This window comes from Pavona decussata, unplaced genomic scaffold (assembly GCF_977016875.1).
Source record: "Pavona decussata unplaced genomic scaffold, jaPavDecu1.1 SCAFFOLD_48, whole genome shotgun sequence".
Classification (NCBI taxonomy): Eukaryota; Metazoa; Cnidaria; class Anthozoa; order Scleractinia; family Agariciidae; genus Pavona; species Pavona decussata.
Genome location: NW_028145470.1, coordinates 1,030,026 through 1,047,925, shown reverse-complemented (window position 1 = coordinate 1,047,925; position 17,900 = coordinate 1,030,026). Strand labels below are relative to the sequence as shown.

Here is a 17,900-nt window from a genome sequence, read left to right as displayed (position 1 = left end):
ATACGCAGGCTACCTATAAGCTTCTTAACAGAGTCACATGAAAGCTTTTGGATTCGTAAAAGGATCGAATGCGCGAACGGGTTTTAATGGTAAAGCACGTACTTGGACAACATCAACATTCGAAATATGAGCGCTTTTTTCATATCGACATGTTTGATTGATAGACATAAAGTGGCACTTACCAACAAATAACAATTTGCTGACATTTCCAGAAGAGCTTGTGACTGCACACATGTTTTAATTTTGAAGAGTCGAGTATATGATTTAAATATTTCATCAGTTTGGTTTTGCGAAACGTAAAGGTGAAAACTAAGTGAACCTAACACTTCCGGCCAGGTAGGAGATGTCCAAATTGCTGTCACCTATACCGGAACTCCATTACATTTTAAAATTCATCTTTAGGAAGTTTTTGTTTCAAGTTTTCGCTCAGAATATTTTTATTCTGTATACAAATCCCTGGTTTGCCTGCGGGTAATCAATTGTTATCAAGCGCGAACTTTCAGCGCAGTTCTGTTGAGAAGGTTGTTTGCGGTTTTGTTGGTCTTTATCGAGCAAAAAGATGACTCTAATTACGGTAAGCCGTCCGGGGGGGGGGGGGGGGGGGTTGCTCTATGAATTTTTGGGTGAGGTGTCCCGCGGGGACTTTGAGACCTCTCTCGATACATATGGCCTGTGAACAGTTTCCCAAGTGGAGAATGTGGCGAAGAGAATAGTGGAGCGTTCATTTTTGCCTCCAGAACGCGCTCCGCTCGCCTGGCTCACCGATTTTTCTCTTCTTCTCTATGCCCCAGTTGGGAGCCTGTTCACAGGCTGAATACCATATCATATTGGGCTGTATTTTCAATTCTACTCTAGACTAGATAAGAAACAACCCTACCCTATAACAGCGACAAAACGATGTCTCAGAGAGCCTGACTGTATAAGTTATTTCTGTTTAGAGATATGTATATTTTTGTTCTTAGGAAGAAATCCAAACATGTAGGGGTTAGGAGAAAGTGGCCCTCGATTATAATTTGCTTGAGATGATCAATGGTCAGTGATTGAAGAATCGAAGCATTCGGGATGAAAGTGGAAGAAGGTAAGTCCCACTTCTAGTTTTGTTCGGTGTATTTTTATTTTAATTTCTAAATGTTTTAGTTTTAATTAACTACTTTCACCAACTTTAAGTTGAGCACAAAGTTGGACGAATAGTAAGCGAAAGCAGAGGTCTCTCACCATTGTTAACCAAATTTGAGCTGCATCAGTTCTAGTTCATTGGTTCAAGGTCATGCTCTTGATAACAAATAGACTGATAGAAGGATTTAAGAAGACCCACAGAACCCTCAAAATACCAGTCCCCAGTCACAGCAGAAAAAATGCGAATGGTTAAATGGTTTTCAGTTCTGGCCACCTGACCTTACTTCCGGTTGTTGGTTTTCAATGTTGCTGCAGGGTATATACTCCATGATATGCAAATAAGCAAACAAGGCTAAACTCAGACTTTGCCTTACTATCTCAACTTCTTTGGCCTCAGAAACTGTGAAAACAAGTGGAAGTGAGCTAAAAGTAACAGGAGTCATTTCCGAAACGTACACTGGCTGTGCACCTGGCCTTATCCATGCACGAGCGTTGTACTGTCGGTTATCGAATAATACGCAATAGAAAAAATTATGTGAATGCTCACCTTTTACCCTCGGCACGAAGTGCTAGTGGACCGAGCATTCCAAATGTAAAATTCTAAATGGTTTGAACCCAGAAGTCACTACAATTTGAGTCAGTGTGACTCACATTTCAGCAACCTGAACGGAATTCATCATCAGATTCGGCAAGTGAATTGTGTATTGTCAGCAGACGGTATTAATACAAGTCTCTGGTTGTTAACCTGATTGGTCAGCGAAGTCCCGATGTTATTGGTGGTGAGTTACTGTTGTCAAGCGCTGAGTTTGGTACTTTTCGCTTCCGAGTTTCGCCTTTAATTAGTTGTGGAGAGGATCGTTAAGTGATGGCCGAAATAGCCGACGGCTACACAGGAGACTCCTCTGGTATGTAACCCTACCGAAACCCCGTTCCAGGCGTAGAAAGTTGAGGCCAAACTAATTTACACGTACAGAGTGGAAACCCTCAAAGAGGTTCCAGCGGCTCCAAGAAACTAATTAAAGTTTTCTCTAGTTGTAAGGCTGAAAGGACCATATTGCCTAAAGTTGATTTGAAGTAAATAAGAAACTTCTGGAAGAGCGAAGATATCTAACAGTGGATGCTGTTACTGCCGACGTCCCTTTGATCTCCTCTCCAGTGTGGCTCCCGCTTTGTTTGACTTCTGCCTCTCTTCCGTGTCCAATATTCCTTTCCGAGAAGAATCTGTTCGGGCAGGAGTGCGGGCTTGTTAGGTTCCCAAGTAATTACTCCTAGACAGTTTTCATTTTTTCCTACTGAAACACCGCCGTTGTCCGATTCCACCCCTCACAGAGGAGCAACTACCTGTATATCAGCCATTTCCTAAAGTTCAGACCGACAACAACGAACACGTCTTTGTCGAAGAGGTGGACTCCTGCTATAATCTTTATTGAATCACGGACAATTCATCAGCTATGAGCAACTAAATCTACAACTTGATAAATCATTACAAATAGAGAGGAAGAGGAAGATATGTGTTGCTTTAATCTCCTTTGATCGCTGTGCAGTAGCTATGGATCTACCAGCGCATTTGCTGACTAACGAGGACTTGGCTAAGCTGATTAAGCTTAATGTGTACCGATGGCTAAAAACCAACGGCAAAAAAACAAACAACAACAACAACAACAACAACAACTACAAAAAGATTCTATAAACCAAGACGTCAACTAAAGGTAATCGGTGGCTTTTCTTCATAAATTTTGCTTTTCTATCGCCCTTTCGTTCGTTTTGCTTCTGATTTTGTTGTTGTTTTCAGTTACTAGACCAGGTCTGGATGTCCAGTTCGATGGAGAGAGCTATGTATATTCTAATTTCAGTCGGCCAAGGCTCATACTGAGGTCAAGAAGGAAGATCACTGGTCCTTTATGGATGGTTTGCCTGTCGAACTTCACTGATGGATTGTTTGCTTGGTGTGAATGAAGAGTAAAATATAAAAACAGCGGAACAAGGAACACGGCTGAATTACGGGAGCAACCCAATCTTTGCAGAAGGGTTACCAGGCAAGAACATCGTTACGCTAAAGTTGAGGTAAGAGCAAAATATTTATGTAATAGCAAACGAAACCCAAACACAAATCTAATGTGTAGACGCCATAGAAACGTTTTGTTAGGGGTTAAGGAGCAGACCTTAGTAACTAGAATGCAGCTTTTTTTTAAAGTTTACACTATGACAGTTTGCACATACCTTCTTGTGGAACATGTTAACCCTATGAAGTACTTATTGAAGGGGACTTATTCCTGACTACTACCAGTTGCTGACAGCTATTTCAGAGTACGACTAGGCTTGCTCGTCGTGGTATAGCGAACAGCCCAAGCTACGTTAGGGCCATCAACCGAATGCCGTACAGGGGTTGAGCAGTTTTCTATATACTTGCGGTTGGGCTGACTGGTCGTGTCCATCATACACCTGTTGCATGGAGAGAGACAAAGGCAAAGGGTATATGCTACCTCCACAAACCCGTGTGTGAGACAGTGTGGTTAAAAATGGCATATGGCAGACTTGCCGACTCTACCAGGGTGATAAATGTACAGTTTCGAGCACTGCACATGATTCATGTTAATCATTCATATTACCTGTTACCTACCTGAGTTGAGCAGATGCGAGCTAAGGAGTATAATAAAACCGACATTGCCGTATTACTTTGCGGTACTCGTAAGAACCCAGAATTCATTCTTTGGCATCTGACCATGCAACTCCAAATCACAAACGTCTTGTTTACTATTGTTCTCGGCACAGCTACTGCCATTAAATAAATACAAACGTTTTAATTGCAGGAATCTACAAAACACACAAATAAACTGTACGATTATTTTTTATTATTATTATTATTATTATTATTATTATTATTATTATTATTATTATTATTATCATTAGTTTTGCTGCCGGATCTCTTGCAGTAGAAATGAACTTGCCACACATCACTTTATTTATAAATACACCTAACTGATCGCACGGCGGGCACCATTACAAAGGACAATTTAATCGGGCGAATATTTCAATTAGTTAGACTGTAAAAACCGAAGTAAGCAGCAGACATGCCAAAGTGTTTATCACGGTTTATAAGGTTGTATGCACATAGAATAAGGAAAGGTCAAATGAGTCTCTAAAACATACATGATCAACGTTCATTGCTTCGGTTCAGACTTGCCGGCGATAACGTTTTACTTTTTTCTATGAGGTAAGCTTTCCTCGCTTTTCTCTTGGATGCGTTGTTTGTAGGCTGCAATTCTTGAGGAAGTAGTTTCATGTCTGTAATCGAGGGACCCGGTTAACTGCTGCGGTATTAGAGCGATTGTGATTTTTTTTGTGTCCATGCTCCTGAGAGTGTAAGTGAAAATGGGAATAACAAACTCATGTGGGATTTCAGTTTGCGCACCTAACATGAAATTGAGGCAATGAGACCAAATTTAGTAGTTATCAACAAAAGGGAGAACAGCTGCCTTATCGTAGATGTGGCAGTCGCCGAGGATGGAAGGGTGAGAGCGAAGGAAGATGAAAAAGTTGAAAGATACCAAGACTTGGCCAGAGGAGTCCATAGGATGTGGGGGCTGACGACAAAGGTTATACCAGTGATATTGGGAGCACAGGGAACCATTCCACGAAGGCTGAAGTAGAATCTTGGGGTCATAGGAGTGCAACACCAATTAAACTCATCCAAAGATCTGCGTTTCTAGGAGCGGCCAGGATACTTAGGAAAGTACTTGAAGTGTAGACTGAAATAGATAACATGTGTCTAGAATTCCCGTCGGTGGCAACTGGTTTTTGCTGGAAGCTTAGGAAATCACAAGTTCAACATTTTTATCTCTAGCGGTGACCTATCTTGATATTTTGCAAACATGCAATTTTCTCTAAGTCACTTCAAAACGAACGTTTAAACGAACCCGCGTTAGAGATGAGATGAGAGATAGCCAACGAGGCGCGTTAAGGTTTTATTAAAAGTAATCGAGAAATATTGCTAGATCTTTCGCGTTGCAAGAAAAACTAGAAGACAATTTAATGGTCTCTTAATTTCTCAGCCATAGTGTAATGGCTCCTATTTCATGGCTGCTAAGCCAATCAAACCGCTTGACCCTGGAATTGTATTATACAATGAAAAAACATAAGATCTACTGAATAACTTTTTGTCATGTTGCCAGAGAAGTTTACTAATTTAGGGAGCTTTCCAACAAAGACATAAAAACGTTAGGTGACCACCTTAGTTTTTAAGATCATTTGGAAAAACTGCATGAAATTTAGAGCTCCTTGTTGTGGAGCTGACCTGTTACCATGATAACCATTATGACGTCAGTTTAGCTTCAAAGTATTGCCCAACAACAGAGTTACAAAGATGTTTAAAGATGTTTATAATGGCCTTAGCTTCGACGAGTCTCCTGTCGCTCAGTGATAGAGCATCCGCACTGGTGATGGGAAGGTCTAAGGTTCGACTCCTGACAGGAGTACTCGGAATTTCTTTCTCCGTTTGCCTGTGTCATTACTGAATAATACATCATTTTCATGTTTATAGTAGATACAATTCTTGTAACGTTTCATCTCTTCACAAATTGTGCAACAGTGAAAAACCTTTAAAGGCCCTCCTTAAGTTGATCACAGCTGAAGGAAAGAACAAGGTTGGACTGTGAAAGCTAGGGTCGAATCATATTACCAGCAACAGGCTCAGTACCTCACATGCAACAAGGACTGTAGGCGCACTTATTGGTTTATTTTACGGGTCAGACAGATAAGCCGGATTTGCCATCCGCGTGCCATTCGTCCATCCGATGCGATCCGTCTAATAGCTGATGGAATGTTGAATGCTACTGTATAGAAATAATGCGATCATTTCATATGGGAGATCACTATGGCGCCATATATGTTTTTTCAGCGGAAAGCCAAGGTTTTAATAAGAAGTTGTGATTTCTTAAAAGGATATAGACAGTTATGAGATCGAGACTCGTGCCGCTTAATACCTCGTTTAAGTTATTATTTCAGTAATGTCAACAAGGAGTTAAAATTTGAACCTTATTCAAAAGGCTTAGGGGGCATACTGCCATCTATTTTTAGTTTGTTTTCGAGGAAAAGAACTCGATAAACAGCGGAAGCCTATAACAAGTTATGAGGATGGGTCACGGTTGTTATCTCACAATGGACTGAAGTTTCTCTGCACGCTTGTTGATTGTGAAATAAGCCTTACCTATAGAGAAATATTCAGAAATAAACGCTATTTTTAAAATGTTTAGTCTAAGTAGGCAGCATAACAGGATAGTTGCTACTCGATAGTTTCCGTTTGAATTGGCACACTTTAGGATTTCTCTGCGCACAGATTCCAAAAACAGCTGGAACCATCACACTAACGTAACGCGAGGGCCACCGGAAAGTATTGCTCAGTAGCTTTCGTTTTAATGGTCACACTTTAGGATTTCATCTACAGACTCAAAAGTTAGAACCACCTTGTACAGCACAATAAACAGCACCACAGGAAAGTACTCCTCAATAGCTTTGATTTGAATGGTCACACTTTAGGATTTCATCCACAGACTTAAAAGTTAGAATCACATTGCACAACATAATAAACAGCACCACAGGAAAGTACTGCTCAGTATCTTTCATTTGAATGGTCACACTTTAGGACTTCACTGGGTGCGGACTCCGAAAACAGCGAAAAATACCTTAACAACGAAAAATACCTTAACAACGTAATAAACAGTACTAATGAAAAGTACTGTTTAATAGCTTTTGTTTGAGTGGTCACACTGTAGGATTTTACCCACAGGTTCAATAATAAATTGCCATTTACTTCAGTCAAGTTTACCATGGAAGTTATTATCTACAACGGTTAAAATAAAGATTATAGCACTGAATTTGTTGTACAAAATGATCAGCAATTAACGACGCTTTCCAGCGCTGTTAAGACCATTTGGATTCTTGCATGGAGGACTCGCGACAGGTATTTATGACCTCAAGTTGCTATCGTGTCGGTATTACGCAACGTGACTCGAATCATGACATGTGCTGTTTTTGATTCCACTGCCAGTCAGAGATTTGAATATTTTGCTCAGTGTATCCCACCAATGAAGGAAAGAAGGAAAGCACACCAGCTCCCGCCATAATACTTTTATCCCTATTCTTTCCTTTAAAACTTATAGCATCCCACTTCCCGTCATGATCTTTGAGAGCGGCATCCGCATTGAGCCAAAGCTATCTATTTTTAACCTCTCTTATTATCAGTTATCTGAGGCAGACAAGAGAATCGCCAAAAATAGTGTTTGTTTTTGCAGAACAAATAAACTATTTGTCAGCTAAATGGATTGTCAGCTGAAGACAAATCGTAAAAAGTGGATTAAGTAAAGTGTAAATATCACCTGCAAGCCATACTGATCCTTATAGAAATTATAGCCGCGAGTTATATACACAACGAAAGAATTTAGTTAAATGGATTGCGTCTCAGAATATGATAGAATACGTGATAGCGTGTTAAGTAGCTGTTTATTTTACAATAATACCCTAAAACACGGCCTTAATACAATGTTTATTTTATTACTGTTTATCTCGTTAGCGGTCACGCACAGCTCTGAATGGTGAACCCCTTCTGCCATTAGGGGATAGAGGGATGTTTGTTGTGGGGAAATTATAACCATATTTCATAACAATGATCATTCCATTTTTCAGACCTAACCTCTAATATATTTCCTCTCGTTTTAGGTCAAAATGAGATAAATCCATGCACCTTATTTTAGACCACAACTGTCCAATGATAGAGATACCCTCTTCCAGTCTCCCTTATATAAGGAAGCACCGTGCCCTACCCTACCCTTGGGCGTTTTCGTACACGGCTTGGTTTCTTTATAACTGTCAGCCTCTTTTTTTTCTTAAACCTTGTAGACCTTTTGCTAAAATGGCTTCGCTGACTTCTTTTGTCTGAATTCAGATTAGCCCTACTAGCCTCATTCTAGGTAAAACATTCTTTTGATGTTTGAACTCAAGAACGAGGTTAGTAGGGTAATTTGAATGCAAACAAAAGAATATTAAAATGTCAGCCATTTTTGCATAGGGTTTGGCAAAGTTTTCTTGTTAGAGATCCTAGGGATACGTTTAGGAATGTTTGTGCCGGTGTGTGAGCGAGGGTATGTTTTTTTATGACCACGCAAACTATCGCTGTAGAAAGTGAAGTGTACAAGAAGGAACAAAAATGTTTGAAAATCTGTAAGGGGCTCGTTTTCTTAAACAGACCTTTATTGAGGTAAATTGTTTGTAGAGCAATTGAAAATTCCTTCTGGACGAAATCTCAAAGACTCAAGAGTTTTGTTAATTTGAATTCTTTAGAGTTTTGACTAAACGTTTCAGTTCCAAGAATCCTAGACCACCGGACGTTTTAATTTAAGTGTTTCTTTATAAGCTCACGTACGATTTAACTCTGAAGTTTAAGACCGTAAAAATAGCACTGAAGTAGAATGGTGAATAGAAAGATCCACACTTCTTAGTGAGTTATCGAATTTAAAGCCAGTAATTACTTCGTTTGTTGCGTGTTGCATCTGTTTTCGTACTCTATGCTTTATTGACTTTATTTAGAGGTCGGTTTTTATTGTTCATTGTGTCTTGTTAAGTGTAACAACCACGGAAAAGTCCGGATCATGCAGTAAAATAGATCGTGCACGTACGCCTAAACAACCTGATTTAAAAATTTATTCATTCAAAGATAATCGCTTTTGCTTCTTTTGGTTACCCACAAGTATGTGGAGGGTGCAAAGAGCTTTTGTTTTAATGTTTGAACGCAAAAATTAGACCCACCTTGTACAGCCTCAGAGTAAAGCGGTTCACGGAAAAAGTAATCTATAGCTTTCATGTGAATTTCATATTCTGGAGTTTCATCCTGTACAGTATATTAAAGAACAATATATAGAGAGAATATCCCGCTGAATAGCTTTAGTTTAACTGGCAACACTGTAGGATTTCAACAAACAAACACCTTTAAGGACAATACAGAACCACCTTGTTTGAACAAGGAAATCAGATTACACTCATCAATAGCTTCCCTTCCAATGTAGTCTCTATACAGGCTTTAATAGTTGTAGGCAGTTTTCGTTACTCAACGGTCCCTAAAGAAAGGATAAGGTTATCAACTCGTGGGCGGGCTTAGCTTTAAATTTCACAACCAAAAGCAAAGGAGACAAAAATATAAGCGTTTATCTAAACAAGACATGATATTTCCGTTCCGCCAACAAAAGTGCTCTCAGATTTTGCTTGAACAAAAGCTTGCTCTAGACGTGTTTGACATTAATGTTAAATTAATGGCAGGTCATTTTGGGTGGGAAATAAGCATTACCTTGCACTACGTGTCCAAAAGAAGAGGGTGAACAAGAAATGTCCGTTTTGTCAAGTCCTTATTGAAAAATAAGTGCTAATTGGGCATTGACAATGTATTTTTGACTTGAGCACATCTCCGGGTATTATTAGTATCAAATATAATAGTTTCTTATTTGCTAGGCAATGATCACGCAGATACTTTCAAGAGCTTGGGGCGAATTGGCACCAATTCAAAGACGGATTATCTTTGGGTGGGGCCAATAAACCTCTAATATCCGGGTTTAATTCCTCTAAGCCTATCAGCCCCGGGCTAGAAATAACTTAAAGGCCTTAACTCCTTCAGTCCCAAGCTATTAACCCTTTTACTGTCAACAGTGTGAAATCAATAATTGACATTATATTTACACGCGTTTCCAGTAATACTAACGGGAAAGTTCAAGCCCGGGTAAAGTTCTAGTAGCCATGCTGGCTGCAGTTAAAAAGATTTCAGCAGCTCAGTAACGCAGTCCATTTTTGGAGCGTTTGTCTTAGGGCGCTTTTCATTTATCAGAACTGGTCAGCCAGACCAGTCAGTTAATAACCGAATATACCAATTTGAAGGATACGTTTTTCCTAGTCCTTACAATTTTGTCAAAATAGCGTGCACCATTTTGGGAGTTATTATTTTGAAGATTTCGCAGCACCATTCCTTCAACATGACACGATTAAAGAATTGCCTCTCAGTTATTTCTAAACACTGTTACGGTTCGTACTCTTTTGGAGAATTCACTATTAGAGCAAACTAGGAGCCCATTTCCCTGAGCAAACTGATGTCTAAAGACCGTACGGGCAATTTCAGTCTTCAGACTCGGTACTCATTATCACACTGAAACGGCTCAAAACCATATCCCAACTGTAAATCACAATTCCAAGGAAAAGTGAAAAAGAGATAAAAGGGTTTATCCCTTTCTAGTTTATCTCCTTCCTTACAATAACAAAAACAAACAAATAATACATTTTAAAATACAAAATATTACACACTTAAATAACTTCATGTTGATGGGAATCACTCGTTAGAGAAAAACAAAAACGTTCCACCGTGAAAAGGATAGTTACTGTGAATCTGACCAATACGATGAGGATAACTCGAATTATCTGAATAGGATAGTACTGAATATAACTTTTTGTCTGACGAAAATAGAAATGCTCTTAATTTTAGTAAAAAGACTGAAAATGAGAACAGGTGAAAATGAAAAATGGGAAGGTACATCCTGAGTAGTTAGCGCTTATTCGTTTTGTGTATTGATTCACTTCTAGGATGGTCTAGATTTTCATTGCCAATTATTAGATTTAAATAAAAATGGCACTCATCCCTCTTTGAACTCTCCAAAGCATACTGAGATCTGATATGAATAACGGCTGACTTCAAACAGCAGGCTCTTTTTGAATACGTCAGACCATCACCCGCACCCGGGAGCCTGATAAATAAAAAAGTGTTCCCAATTCCCTACCCCCTCGGTGATGTCTTTTGTCTCAAATCCCTTCATTTACCCACTAATCCCCACCTGGTCCCGTGTGGGTGACTAGGAGGGCGGAGGAGTGGGGACAGAAAAGCAGAAAGGCAGAAAACCTTCAACAACTGTAAAGCAACAATACTTAACCAGTCAAAAGTACTAACCAGTCGCATCGATCAGTTTTTGTATACTTTTAAATTGATACGATTCTAACGTATATACTCACGACATATCAGGCAAAAAAAATTATTTTTTAGTTTATTGTTTTCTTCTTGCCGCAATCATTTCTTCACCGCAGGGATTAGTTTGGAGTATTGGTTTACCATTGACTCCTGTATTATTTAGTCCTCGTGTAGTCGCCACATCAATCCCCAAACCTGGAGGACGAAGTCCGGCCATGCGTTTGGCCACTACCTTCTTACCAATCCGCAAGGTTGAACCTAACTTCGTTGGTTGTAATACTTTCTTCTAAATTTTATTACCGTTTCTAGTCACTTTTGTTATTATGAGAGTAATTCTGCCTTTCAAAGTTATCCCACAGAATACACAAAGTACACCTACATGTAACTTCTCATGTTACCGTAAATTTGATTGAATTCGAAATTAAATTAAATTCCACAATCTACAAATTTTAAACTTAAATTTACGATTTGATGACCCTGATTTGTTTATATTGTATAGTATATCCCCCAAAAAGTAATTTTGTTGTCACCTTGCTAGAGGTTGCCCGGTTAGCCTAGTTTCTAGCAACCTAGCTATTGTCAAGGAGTGTCGTGGATGATGCGAGAAAGCTTTGAACACTTTTCTCCAAAGGAAATGTCTCTCCAGTTTAAGTCCGTGAACGGAATCTTGTTGAGTCTGTTGCTGTTTTAATTATTTTTACGTTGTACAAGGTAGTTCTTACTTTTGAGTATGGACAAAACCCTCGTAAAGTGTAACCAATTGAAAACTACTAAGCTGCACTTGTGGTGCTGTTTGTGACGTTGTTAAAGTGGTTCTAACTATTGAGTCCGTGTTGGCTTCAGACAGCCTTTGGCTCTGCTTCCTACACTGAACCTGAGCATTTTGAGCATTGAAATAAACTTTATGGGGCCTTAATTTCCTATGGGGCTGTTTTGCAATGTTTTTTTAACATCCGTTTGTCACTTCTGGGAGAAACATTTAACATGGCAATGAAAACACCTCAACTGTTTACAGATTGATGTAGATCATACTGACTGAAGGTTTAATTATAACAACATTATATTGAAACGGGAAACTCATCTCACTGTAAATCAAACCTGTCCTGCCATTTTCACGGTAACTAACGTAAGATTTTTCAATTAAGTTTTTTATCTGCCCACGCACTGTTTGCTCTTTTTCCCTTGCGAAGGCAAGGGTGTAAGGTTTCATTTCAATTTCAGTACTGTTTGAGTCAATATGCGGCGATCTGGGTATTCGATTTCATAGCGCTATTGTTGGAAATCGCTCATTGTGAACTACGACCCAATTCTTGTGTCTAGTTTGTTGACCTTTCAGCTCGAAGAAGCATTTATTTAAAAAAAATGGTTACGTTACTTTTGTTATTTAATAAATGGTGGTGGTGTTTTCTGTTAATCCTCAGTGCATTGAATATCAAAAGCTCCACATGATTTTTTTTTGTTTAAATCATATATGGAGTCATTTTTGCCACCTGCAATGTTAGCCATTATATGCCTTTTTGTTCGTTTTCTCAGAGTCGCTGTACTTTTTCGACAAATGCAACCTTGCACTTAAATGAGTGAAACACTGGAAATCAGTGGCTTTCACTTGAATGGTCACACTTAAGGATTTTATCTACAGACACATCGAAAACCACGGCTGTACAGCTTAATAAACAACATCTCAGGAAAGTTCTGCTCAGTAGCTTTTATTTGAATGGTCACACTTTAGGATTTCATTCGTACTCTACACTTAGAACCACCTTTTACAGCATAATAAACAATATCACAGGAAATCAGGCAACCCAGTAGCTTTCATTTGAATGGTCACACTGAAAAATCTAAGCTAAGGGCATGCCGTTCTACACTATAATAAACAGTAACACACAAATTACTGCGAAATGCAGTGGCTTTCATTTTCACTCGGTTAGAAATCATCTAGATAGTTGTACGGGATAAAAAGGTAGAACCACGGTTGCACTGTGGGGTGAAATGGTTTGATAAATAGTTAAATCACTAAAGCTTGACTGTTTATGGATGTCAAAATTTACAGAGCCTGTTGAAGGGAGTTACATAAATCGATTATTTTGGCCACTGAGACATCGGTGCAGATAACAGTATCAGACTAAACCTCTCCACAGACAAATTTTCAATTAGAGGTTAGGTGATTCTTACTTTTGAGTCTGGAGAAACGAAGCGTATGATGTTCAATTATTATATGCCATTGCCAGTACATTCATGTGGTGTTGTTTCTCTTTTGTCAATTTCATATTCGCATGGCATAGTCACTCTGAGCTTGAATTACAAAGAAGGATAGCTGAACGTTTCTCGACTTTATTGTGAATTGTAGTCCCACAATATATACAGACGTGACTGTATTTTTTTTATAGACAGTGTATCAACGAAAACTAGAAAAGAACAAACTAAAGAAATGCAAATGTGATAATAAAAGGCAGTGACTGGCAGAGGGAGGATTGAGAATGATTTAACGGGGGAACAGAATACCATTTTAGTCTTTTTATACCTTATTGGCTAGCTTCTAAGAAGACCATTTGTTTTTAATTTGCGAGTTGTTTTAAAAGCAGTTATTTCATGATGCTCAAAATACATTTTCAAATATCTGTGAACAAACAGCACGCATGAAACATGAAAGTGTGATGAATGATGTTTTCTTAAACCGTTTTACGTTTTGAAACCCCAATATGTATTTTTTCATACGTGTTTTTTCTTTTGCAAGGGTCCTTGTTGATAACAGTTGCTTTAGCTCCCGAAAGGGGTACCCTCTACAAATAAAAATGTCTTATCTTTATGCTTTAAGCACAAACTGAATTAGAAATCAGGGTAGCGCCTATTTAGTGGAACATTTCAACGCTTCCTCCACATTACAATTTGCGGGTAAGCCATTATTTATATTTCATTGAAAACCTTTTTAAACAAAACATCTCGCGTATACTTAGATACAGACAATACTGATTGTTAAAACTACGAAGCCAAGCAATTATTCAACCGTTTCAAAGGTTTTTGTTATGACCAGCAAGTGCATTAAACTGCTGTTAAGGACCTGACAACTGGATTGATTGTTTCCTCGTCTCTGGTTCATTTACAACACGAAAACATTTACAAAGAACTAGGTAAACGAAAAGATTAATATTTAGAATTCACCATGTAATTGGAACGTTCTCTTGGTAAAAATGTGTCATTCGCAAAGATTATGCCACAAGAAAAAACAAACTTTAATTATCAAAAAGTGGAAACTCTTATTTATTCAGTAGCTGTGCTCCTTTTCAACGGCTATAGAAACACAATGCCAAACTGTTTCTTTTTGTAAAGTTGTACTTTAAAGTTTTCTTAAGCTTTGATCACCTTTTGAAGGCAAGCACAGGCGGGCAGAAACTGTCACAAAGAAATCTTCATCAATAGCTGCACTTGATCCCTCCGCCCTTCGCCTCTGTCAATCTGCACCGTTGAAGAGAAGACAAATTCTTGAAAATGAGACATGTTACCACGACGACAAATCCACTTACTAAAGAAAACTAGCTTCATCTTTTCAAACATGCTGTGAAAAGTTGATATTCAATATGAACGTTGCTTGATCAAGCATTACGATAAAGAAAACTATGTCATCCCAGTATTTGCGGTGCTTCTTTGCTGATATCATTTTCAGCACGTGCGCAAGGAAAGACAAGTTTCCGTATCAAAAGGTTGTTGCCGTCACAGCTTAAACTGAGTAATGAAAACGTCAAGTTAATGCTACAATTCAAATATAATTTGTACTCTGTACACGTTAACATATTACTTCAAGTTTTTCAGTTTAAGTTTAAAAGGAAAAAAAATAGACAATGCCAAATTTCTTTGAATAGCCTCCTTGGTTAAATGAACACAATCACTGTGATGTTTAAATAAAAGTGCAAACACAATCTCGTCGACCGGTGTCTTAAGTTTCTTTGAATTGAGTCTGTGGGCTTCAGTTCTCTAAATATTTCCATTTTTCTTCTCATTTTATTTTAATTTTCCCGGTGGCATATTTCTTAAGCATGATACTCTACTAATTGGATAACTTCAGTTATAAGCCCACCATACTCACCGTAAAATTCTCAATGCCAATATATAATCTGGAGGTCTTTTAACCACTCCTCTGATCCTTTTGGACAATAGACTGATATCTCAATCAAAAAAGTGTGTTACAGCTCGACTTTGCTTTCTTTTCTTGGATAGTCAAAATTGATTTTATTTTTCTTAGTATAGAGATCGGACTTTAGCAAGATCTACTAATGAAAGAGGGGAATCTCTTCAAACCACTAGAATTGAACAGGCCATGCCATTAGCTCGTGATCATGATGTTGCCACGTTTTTAACGATTAAACGAGAGTGATGACTGAGCTATTATGCGTAGTCGACGGCAGACCAGAGAACGTTTTTGCAAAAGCTTTATTTGCTGTGCGATTGCAAACGTTGAAAATACAGATACAAATTACAACGAAGAGTTCCGAAGATTCCCGAGGGCCGGCACCTCAGTAGGGTTCCGAACATCACTCGGGCACTTTTAACTGAAATTGGTGGAAGTGGATATCTATGTCCTATAAGGATCGATTAAGTGTACGATTTTTCGCGCAAGGGTTTGGTTTTGTTCTGTTGTTGTTGTTATTTTCGTTTCGCCTTTTTTTACGCGTGCGATTTCGTACAAAAATTTTATCAAAGCTGATTAAAGAAATTATTTATTCTAACGCGGGAAACTTGTGAAGATAGAGTCCCGGCTATTGAATTCATTTTTCGGGGATTTAGATCTCATTAAAGACTTTCTCTTCAACAATGTGTCCCTAATTTGTTTACGAGTTATAAGCATATTGTTCAACCGTGTTTTCTACACTACGAACTACCCACTTTCCCTTGTAACGTTTTGCTTAAGGTGTTGAGCAGGACTGATGTCTCGAAAACAATTCCTAGTAAGGGTAACTATCCAGCTTAAAGTTAGTAAATACGTCTTTCCTTTTGTGTTCTCGCTTCCCTGTCTATGCTGGTTGTTTGAAATCTTGATACACTGTTCAAATTTCTTCGAATGACTTGCCGCTGCTTGCTCGTGAAATTTCTGCAAAGAAAAATCAAACCGCAAACTTTGTGTTTCCAACGCAATTGTAATCGTGTTTCGGACCAGTTTAATTAGCTTTAAAACTTTTGTCTAAGATATTTGTACAAAGAAAAGAAATATCGCAAACAAAAAAGTTACCGAGTTGGACGAGTTATCTTTACGGTTCATTCGGCTGTACAGCGACTTTCAGTGTTGAAAACCCCTGAGTGGCATTTGAGTGGTTTCACTAGCGTTCTGTGGAGTCTATGGAAGTGCTACCTTTGATTATTGAGCAAATGCAAGAGTTTGTTGTGGTACATGTTTTGTTATGTCGTATAAGGTCTCTATCTGGTCTGGTCTGTGAATGAATCATGGAGGTGTGATTATTCAAATGAAAGGTATTGAGTAGTATTTTCCTGTGGTGGTGTACATGTTTATATTTGCTTAACGATATTTGAATTTTAAAGTTTACTCAGAAAAAGGTTCCCTCACTTCACTCGTACTCTCCTATCCTTTCACCACTGATGACATCACAGTCTCGAGAGTTCCAGGCGCGCATGAGCAGACAGCTTTATCTACGCAACTTCTGTTTGACTGAATCAATAAGCGGAATGCAGCACTGTGTAAATGTGCCGACTGTCTTTTTATTTAGAACAAAAAGCATTAAACGTTTAACATGAACAAACAAATGACCAAGGAAGCCAAATGTATGTTTTTCTTTCATTCTTCCTCGGTTTAATTTATGTTATTACCCTGGAAAGCCGTTTCCGCGCGGCTGTTCGTGAACGGCATATGTGTTTTATAGCTCATCTCTTATCACCTTTGGACATTTGTTTGTTTGCGCGAATGGGGGAAAGGATACTCAGGTTACAAAGATGATCATGTGGCTTTCTCGGCCTTCCGCTATTACCACTCAATTGAATACACAAAGCTCGACTGGTTAAAAGCCTTGAGTTAACGTAGCTTTTAAATTTCAGACTTACAGTCTCCCGACAACAAATTTTCCTCGTTATTAACGTCATTTGCGCAGTTCCTAAGCAATCATCTCCCGCGTTAAACCACATTGAAATTGTGCGTCCAGAAATATAGTATTTTCATCCGTGAATAATAATGCCTTTGCGTGGGTAAAGAAAAGCAAAACTACTTCCTTTGAGCAACATGGCTCATCTTGTGTTTTCAGTCAAGCTTCCTTGATCATCTGTCATATTTTCGAAGCTGGCTTTCTGTGTGTTTTGCTTCAGCGCTGTAAAAACATTTCACCTCGCAGTCGATGAATTTCGACACAGGACTCACACAGGGCCCAACTGTGTAAGCATCACTCTAGCCAATGCTTTTAATTCCTTTCAATCCATTTTGCGTGCATCAAAACCCAAAATAGTAGCTGCTGTTAACATGTGTTTTGACATGTGCTTGGTCGATAAACGCTATTCAATTCATACAATGCGTCTTTTGTGCTTTAATTGCTTTATTTAAAGAGAGGTCAGCGCAAAACAAAAGCCTTAGATACATGTGAATTATGGTGCTTTGTGAGAAAATGGACGAGATAAATAAATACATTTTGAGAAAACGGCAAGCGATAAAGATAAAAGCTAGTTGTGGTTTGAACCTCCTGGGGACGCAACCACATTTTCACTGGCTCAACGCCACTGCCTGTCGTCGCAAGAGATTTTGACGCCTGATAAATGAGCGCATTCACAAGCCTCCACGCCCGAGTCACGAAATGGCTGTGCT

General features: G+C 38.7%; 1 long non-coding RNA gene across 2 annotated transcripts in view; it reads left to right on the top strand.

Moving 5' to 3' along the window:
- LOC146481647 (uncharacterized) overlaps positions 1 to 17,900 on the top strand; it is a 222,333-nt gene that overhangs the window by 50,422 nt on the left and 154,011 nt on the right. For both annotated transcript variants that reach the window (XR_014864277.1, XR_014864276.1), the window contains one exon: positions 963 to 1,078. This is a non-coding gene — a long non-coding RNA (uncharacterized LOC146481647). The remainder of the gene's footprint in view (positions 1 to 962; positions 1,079 to 17,900) is intronic.